This window comes from Delphinapterus leucas, chromosome 11 (assembly GCF_059928025.1).
Source record: "Delphinapterus leucas isolate spDelLeu-1000000601 "Yukka" chromosome 11, BTC_Dleu_Yukka2, whole genome shotgun sequence".
Taxonomy (NCBI): domain Eukaryota; kingdom Metazoa; phylum Chordata; class Mammalia; order Artiodactyla; family Monodontidae; genus Delphinapterus; species Delphinapterus leucas.
Genome location: NC_143139.1, coordinates 47,193,253 through 47,201,547, shown reverse-complemented (window position 1 = coordinate 47,201,547; position 8,295 = coordinate 47,193,253). Strand labels below are relative to the sequence as shown.

The 8,295-nt window shown below is 38.7% G+C and overlaps 2 pseudogenes; both read right to left on the bottom strand.

Moving 5' to 3' along the window:
• Positions 1-3,968: 3,968 nt before the first annotated feature.
• On the bottom strand, positions 3,969-5,050 carry LOC111173654 (small ribosomal subunit protein uS9m pseudogene; annotated as a pseudogene).
• Positions 5,051-5,075: 25 nt separating this feature from the next.
• LOC149748024 (small ribosomal subunit protein uS9m pseudogene) lies at positions 5,076-7,028 on the bottom strand (annotated as a pseudogene).
• Between the last annotated feature and the right edge of the window lie 1,267 nt (positions 7,029-8,295).

Sequence of the window (8,295 nt, the reverse complement as noted above, 5' to 3'; positions counted from 1 at the left end):
TCCAGACAGGTAGGGCAGTTACCTGTTCTCTGAACAGGCCATCCACTCGTGTGTCTTGGTGTCTATTTACTTTGCCAAACCAAATCTTGATTTCCTTTGTGCCAAGCTGAGAGATTTTTGCTAGGGATCCAAAAATGGAAGAAAATACAGTCTTGCAGAGATTCCGTAAGAGATAGAAACATAAATAGATGATTATAACCCAGTGTGAAAAATGCTGGCATGAGGGAAGTATTTTCACTATAATACCAAGTATTATTAAAAATTTGAACACCTGAAGTATAGAACATGCCTCATTTATCTTTGCAACCTCTTTAGCACAGTAACTATTATGTACATCCAAAGAATTCAGAAATAATTATTGAACTACTGAATAATTGAAAACATTGGTGCAAGCTCTATATTTCTGAATAATGTCATTAATGTAATAAGAGCCTAAAGTTTTTTTGTCACAATTCCATTTTTATTTTTATTTTGAACTATCAATTATCCCTAGGTAAGGACTATTAGGAAGACTAAATTTGCTAAGAAGGCAATTAATTAGAGTGCTCAAAATCTCAGCAGACCATGTACCTTTACAAAAGACTACACTTTTTATTTTAATCCTAAATACGTGGCTCCTATCTACACTGTGCTACTTCTCTGCTTCTCTGAGATAGTAATACATTTTAAAGGCTAATGATAGAGATCAGAGTATTTTAAAATACTAATAATTATGTTGCATTTCAAAATGTACTTAATGTATACCTAATATTAATTTTGAAATACTAATGCACTGTGGTTGTGTACTGAAGCAGTTTATAAGTCCAGAAAAAACTTGATAAAAATTTCATTGCTTGAAGTTCATCTGAAGCTCAAATATATAGAGCATTTACATTTAGAGACTGATAGGAGAAAATACCTTGTATAAAATCCCTATATTTAAATGACCAGTTCAAAGTATTTAGAGAAACAGACTCAATCATTGTTCTTACTCTAAAGGATTGAGGACATTGGATGGATGATAATATTGGTTGGTTGAGTTCTGATTATACTTCTGATTTCAAGGTGAAAGCTCCTAGAGTGTGGAATTTTCTCTACGTTGAGTTAAGCAAGATACACAGGGTGGAAGATACTATAGATAGTTAATGAAATGTATAATAAAAGTATGGTTGAACATAATCTTCAGAGGTAATTTCACATTTCTGTGGACTTTTATCCCTATACAATTTGCCTATCCATTTTATTTCTTTTTTGAAACAAGGGCTTAACATGACTTCTCTGCTGGTGATTATCACATGTAAGCACAAATTATAGAGAATCTCTGACTCCAAAATTAACTTTTTAGTTATTTTTTTAAATTTCTTTTGGCCTTATATTTTAGACATTGAGAAACAAGATAGCATGATGGTTGAAGGGAGATTCTGGAAACCAATTGTTTGGGTTCAAATTCCAGCTCTGCCCCTTATTTTATGACTTTCAACAAGTATTTCAACCTCTCTGTGATTTGGCTTCCTTATCTGTAAAATAATGGTAGTAATCTTCTATTTCGGGATAATTAGAAGAATTAAATAAATTAGAAGAATTAAATAAACACAAGAAGAATTCCAGATCCACAGCTAACGCTCAGCATGCATGAAGTGTATTGTCACTATGGTCTTTGAGCAAATGGTTTTGGACTATTCTAAACACTTTATCTACATTTTCCTGGTTTGATTGTAGCAATTCTAGTACATGGTAACAGACAATCAACACTAGATTCAACTTAGAAATATAAAACAAGCACACACAAAAAATAAAATTGATGAAAATATTCTGGTAAACTTTTGCTTAATAATTGATGCAGCAATAGTCTCTTGGGCACACCTGCTACCATAATATGTTTAGAGAATAAAACTATATAAGATCTTTGAATTGCAATTTCTACGATTTCAAGTTACAAATTACTTCATCTCTGACACTTGTCACATTCTATGCGTTATGTCTTATTAGGCCATTATCATAGACTGCCAAGTAGGAAGGAAAAATATTCAATTATTTTTTCTCAAAAGGATTATAGCAAAGTAAATCTTTGCCATTTGCAGAGGAAAATATATATCTCGCTACAGTGCCAGGAGAGCATTCAAACCTGGCCATTCACTCTATGTAATTAGGAATGGATCCTAGAAAAAAAAGTCAAATAATATGAGTTTAAAGAATTTTTAAAAACTTAGTCAAACTTTCACAAGTTTGGTGGTAGATTTTTTTTCTCTTTGGGATGTCAGGAATTACCGTAATAATTTACATTTATTTTTGAAGATTAACACTGGTCCAGGCACAGTGCTAACCACTTTACATTAATTATTTTTTTAATCCTCAGTATAACAATGTTATGTGATACAGTTGTTATCCCTCACTGAATTAATGAAGCACCCAAAGCTCAAAGAAGCTAAGAGATTTGACCAAGATTATCTAACTAATAAGTAGCTAATAAGCAGACAAGGTTAAATTCTCAGTGGTTTGTCTCTAGGACCCATGTTCTTAAACTTTATGCTATGCTGCCTCTTTAAGTATTTATTAACAATAGTCAAACCTCGATTTTTTTCTTTAATATAAAATTATTTTTATTCTAATATTCTGAAAATTTTGGATTTTAGTACAGAGATTTCATGTTCTTCAGATTACGTGATCTGATCCCAGACTAACTGAATTCAAATCCTAGTTTTGCTACTGAACACTTTTTGATCTTTGAGTCAATTTATTTAAAGTTTAGGAGCTTCAGTTTGCTCACCTGTAAAATAAGTGCAATCATCATGCTTCATACAATTCTTGTAAATTTTAAATGAATTAATATATACAAATCACATAGACCAGTGCATGGAAAAAAGAAAAATTCAATTAATATTAGCTATTATTAGTGTTAGCAAAAAGCAAGAGCTTGGGCTCAGAACGTTAATATATTAAATAAACTTAGGTTCGGCAGTGAGTAGCAGAAAACTCAAAATGACTGTGGCTTTAAAAAGACAAAAGTTTATTTCTGTTTCATGTAAAAGTTTGGAGATAATCATTTCAGGGCTGATGTACCTTCTGTGTCAGGAACCCGGCTTATTCTGTCTTCTTGTTCTACTAGCTATGTTGTCTGTTGCTCCACTCAACTCATAGTCAACTTTGGCTTGACCGTATCCAGCCACATCCATCTGTGTTCAAGTCAGCAGAGAAAAGGAGAGGCTAAAAAGGAAGAGATAAAAGGTACAAACTAACTCTTAAGTTTCCCAGAAGCTGACACATATAACTTTATCTGACATACTTTTGGTTAGAACTTAAAAGCAAGACACTACTAACAGCAAGGAAAGCTGAGAAACATAGTCTTTATTATAGGCATGCATGAAGGGACAAGCATTTTGGGGGACCTGTCTAGGTTTTTCTTAAGGAGCTAAAAAAAATGAGAGGGACGGGCGTGAACTTTGTTTCAGTGTTGGCTGGAAATTTGTTTTTCCTAATATATCACTTTTCATAACAATGGATTTATTAGGAAATATTACATGTCTTATTTACTCTCTTTTATATTTTTAATAATATCCTCTGCCCTAGTTACATGTTTTCTCCTATTTTCTCTCTTTTTTTTTCTTTTCGTGGTACACGGGCCTCACTGTTGTGGCTTCTCCCGTTGCGGAGCACAGGCTCCGGATGCGCAGGCTCAGTGGCCATAGCTCATGGGACTAGCCCCTCCGTGGCATGTGGGATTCTCCCGGACTGGGGCACGAACCCGTGTCCCCTGCATCGGCAGGCGGACTCTCAACCACTGCGCCACCAGGGAAGCCCAACGTAGACTCTTTAAAAAAAAAAAAAAAAGGGGCAAACTCAGAAACAGAGAGTGGAATGGTGGCTGCCAGGGGCTGGGGGAGGGGATTGGCCTGTTGCCTTCCGCAGAGGCTCGGCTGAGCTCCTGACAAAGACACTCCACGGACTTCATTCTTCTCAACAATCACTCTCATCCCTCAGTTTTGAAAAATATGTTGTAACGACTGCTATCTGGGAAAACGACGTAGTTAGGGGGAGTGAGTCCAAGTCTGTCCTGTCATTAAGTTAGCAGTGTGGCTCTGGTGGGTCAGATATGTGGGGCTGGGCCTTTCCGTCCGCAAAAGTTGGTTTCTTGATTGGATTTTGCTGAATGCTCCTTTCAGGTCGAATATGCCAAGATTGTGAGTTATGCTTCTAAAGCTCTCTTCTGAAAAAGTTTTAAAAGTAAAGCAGCAGAACAAAGCTAAACAGTTTTAAAATAATTACTTTTAGAAGGTAACCTTTACGACATTGCAGTTTAGAATAAGTCATCTCACAACTCCAACGTCTGATGGTGCTGCTTCATCCCGGCCAGCAACTCTCTCCTGCGCGTCTGCTACATGCCAGGTGCACAGCGTCCCTCTCCTTTCCCACCCAGAACACTCAGCGCTTCTTCCAGGTGAATTTCCCGGGGACTCCCTCCTGGCCTGGCTTCTTCCACTCTCTGACACGGGGATCAGCAGTAAGCAGTCCCGCTTGGGCATCCACTCGACTTTGTCCTCGGTGACAAAGCTGCATAAGGCTCTAGCCGTCTGCAAGCGGATGGCCCGCGCCTGCGCCTGCGCCTGCGCCTGCCCCGCGGCCCCCCCCACCCCACGCCGTGTAGGTCACGTGGTGTTCTCCAAGCCGGATGAGGAAGTGGAAAGGGAGTATCAGCTGTTCTCTGTCCTGAGTCACCGGAAAGTAGAGCAGGTAGTCGATCTCATTTACTTCTATCCTCCCACTTCCATGGTCATAAACAGTCACTTCCGCCTTTGCTGTCTTTGTTACCTTGGCCTGTGCTGAAGGCCAAACCCTTCTCGTCATACTGCAAAGGCTCAATCAGCTGTTTTTTCGATTGGATGGTTACACTCCTGTGGAGCCTGCTCACAAATCTTAAGCCGCGTCACACGGCAACGCCAATAACCTTACCAGCAGCCGAATGAACTGTGTATAATTTTTTTTTTTTTTTTTGCAGTATGCGGGCCTCTCACTGTTGTGGCCTCTCACGTTGCAGAGCACAGGCTCTGGACGCGCAGGCCCAGCAGCCATGGCTCACGGGCCCAGCCGCTCCGCGGCACGTGGGATCCTCCCGGAGCCGGGCACGAACACGCATCCCCTGACTCGGCAGGCGGACTCTCAACCACTGCGCCACCAGGGAAGCCCCCTGTGCGTAATCTTGGTCTACAGTTTTTCCACTAACGTTTCTTCCAGTTCCTCCTTAATCAGCCATCTGCTGCCAATCGGGTCTTTGACTTTAGTTTTTTCTGAAAACAGACCTTTGGCTCACAGCTGGTCTTGACGGTTTTCTACATCTGGTAGCTTTCCGTATGCTCCGTGCATTAATGAATAATATGACTGTCTGCCAGTATAAAAGAGAAAATGAAATGGGCGGCCATCTTCTCCCCACTGGATTGTCCTTGTTTTGGAAAAATCTCTTAAGGATGCTTCATTATTGGCCGGGCTCGTTTCTCAAACAAACCACTGGGAAAAAGGTAAGCAATCGCTCTATCAATATCCTCTTGGGTAAAAGTTTCTGGATCTTCTCCCATCATGTTGGCTAAGTGTCTCTTTCCTATGTTGAATTCTTCAATCTGCTTTTTAGTAAAATCCACTGTGTAAGTTTCACATCTTAAGGCTGCAACATTTTTCCTTGTTGTTACAACTGTGGCGTGTCTTAAGCCTTAATATTTGGCAACCGGGACTTCTCTGCAGCTTAGCGGCCGCGGCTTTCCAGAGGCCCTGACCTCGGGCAAAGCTAACCCTACCCCCAAGAAAGAGCCGGTATGAAGCGGCTGCGCCGCAGTACCCATGGATAGCCGCCATGTTGGCTGCGGGAGGCGCGGGCAGTAGGACGAAAAGCCGTCTCATCTAATTATTACATGGCCACAACTTATCAATACTTACGCTTCCCTGTGCTCCCATTTCTTCACAATGACATCTCTCATATTGTTTCAGATTCCCTTGACTCTATATTTAATTCACTTCTGCCCAAGTAGGCAAGGTATTGTCTCACCACTGCAGAGGAGCTAAGTTGGGATGGTAAATATTCAACGAACTTAGACCTCATTAATAATACTAAAATGTTTTCCTTATAATTGTGTTTCACTAATAAAAGTTTGACAGATAAATAGTTAATAATAAATATTAACATGAGTATTTAATATTAATATATAAATCACAGAGGACAATCCATTCTACCTAGGCTAAAATTATGACAATAACAAATAAGTGCACAAAAAGGGATCATTTACTTCCCTATATTATGAACTCTACAATACTCATGCTTCAAAGTATACTGTAAACTACTCACATTTGGAACTGTAATCCTTGGAAAAGCCATGGCCTTGTACCATTCCTTCTTCTAATCCATAGATGAGACCTATGAAACCAGTTGAAATGTTTTCATAATAACGTATTTTTAAATTACCCCTAGTCTTCTCTCTTCTGTGTATTAAGTATTCTCGTTTGTCTTTCAGTCAGAATCCAAAAATTTTTCACTTTGATGTCATTCAAGCCTTACTAAGGAGTGCTTTATCATATCCCAAAAAGACAAGCAAAGGAGCAATTATTCATACATAATAGGTGTTGTACAGGGAAGCACTAATTGTTATGTAAAGTATCCACCTCTTTCCTGACAAAGCAATGCCCTAAGCAGCTGTGGAATATAGCACATACTATTTAAACGCATTTACCCTAGAATTTCATTTCACCACATAACAATAAAAAAAACTTACATCATTTGTCAGTACAACTTTGATTGCATGTATACTTTCTTTTACTAATAATTCATCTCAAAGTTCATTGCTTAAGGTTGGAATAATGGGGACAAAACTGAGGAATTAAATGAAAAGCAGAATTCTACATGATAGTATTATCAGCTATAGATACTGATTTGAACTTTTCTCAGTACAAAACATTGGATCATAAAAAACATCTCCTGGTTAGGAATCAGTTTCAAAATACTACCAAACATCATCTGTATTCAGTTAAACCAAATGTTAAACACTAAAGGATATATAGTATTCAAGAGAAATAAGACACCACTTTTCGACAAAAAGAAAAATGTGCATAAAATTGAATGTTGCATTTCATTAGTTCATGTTCTTTGCAGTCATCAATTGATCTTTTGTAAAAACTAATAAAGTATGAACTGAAAAGAATATCAAACATTCTTAGGAACAATAGTGACATGTTCAGTAAATAAAATTGCTTTAGGTGGTTTTTCTGAATAGAGATATTCACAGAAAGAGTGGCCCAAGTTCATTTGTTGCCAGTGGGCTGTATGATACAGGAGCTGTCATACGTTGCATAGTTAAAAGTTTTTCAAATTCATTGACTTCTAATAAGATTGTAACCTTCAAACAACATTTAAAATAAGTTCCACTTTTCCCACAATTTATCATTTTCTAGAAAATGTATAGTCACACAAAAAGGATTTTATTAGAAGGGTTCAGTTGAAATAGAGATGTTGTAGACTTTGGGAGAAGAAGAAAAGACCAAGTTTGAAACAATAATAATATGCCTCAGGTCAAGCATTGCCTGTTAGTTAATGAATAACTGGGTTAGAGAACCCCAAGGCAAAGCCTATTCCTTAAATAGCATCGTGTATAGCTGATAAGGGTTTTCATATTGACAATTTCTGTAGTTTCCCACTGGTCTCTTTTTAAAGCTATGGGTCCTATTGATCCACATCCCTGTGTTCCCTTTTAGATGTTCTTCTCAAGAAATATGCTTTCATAGATTTGTAAATGTGTGCACAAAGAGAAAAACGTGACCTTAGGAAAATATCATGGGGCAACAGTAATAGGTCTTATGCAAGATGTCTGCCATTCTCTGGAGAATGAGGATTGAATGTGGAGAGTGTAGGGAGAGATGCAGTAAGTGTGCATTTCTAAACCCATAATTAAAGAGGATATGTTTCACAAATAATGGCATTTTTAACTTTTTTTTTTTTTTTTGCGGTACGCGGGCCTCTCACTGTTGTGGCCTCTCCCGCTGCAGAGCACAGGCTCCGGACGCATAGGCTCGGGGGCCATGGCTCACGGGCCCAGCCGCTCCGCGGCACGTGGGATCCCCCCGGACCAGGGCACGAACCCACATCCCCTGCATCGGCAGGCGGACTCTCAACCACTGTGCCACCAGGGAAGCCCAATAATGGCATTTTTAAACCTTCCTGTATTATTTCTTAAAAAGGATTGGGGGTTAATTGAATGTGGGGCTTTGGGCCCCATGCCAGCTGTTCTCATTATCATATTTTCATATTTTTAATTAGTGGCAAAGAGTTACAAGCAGGCTTTC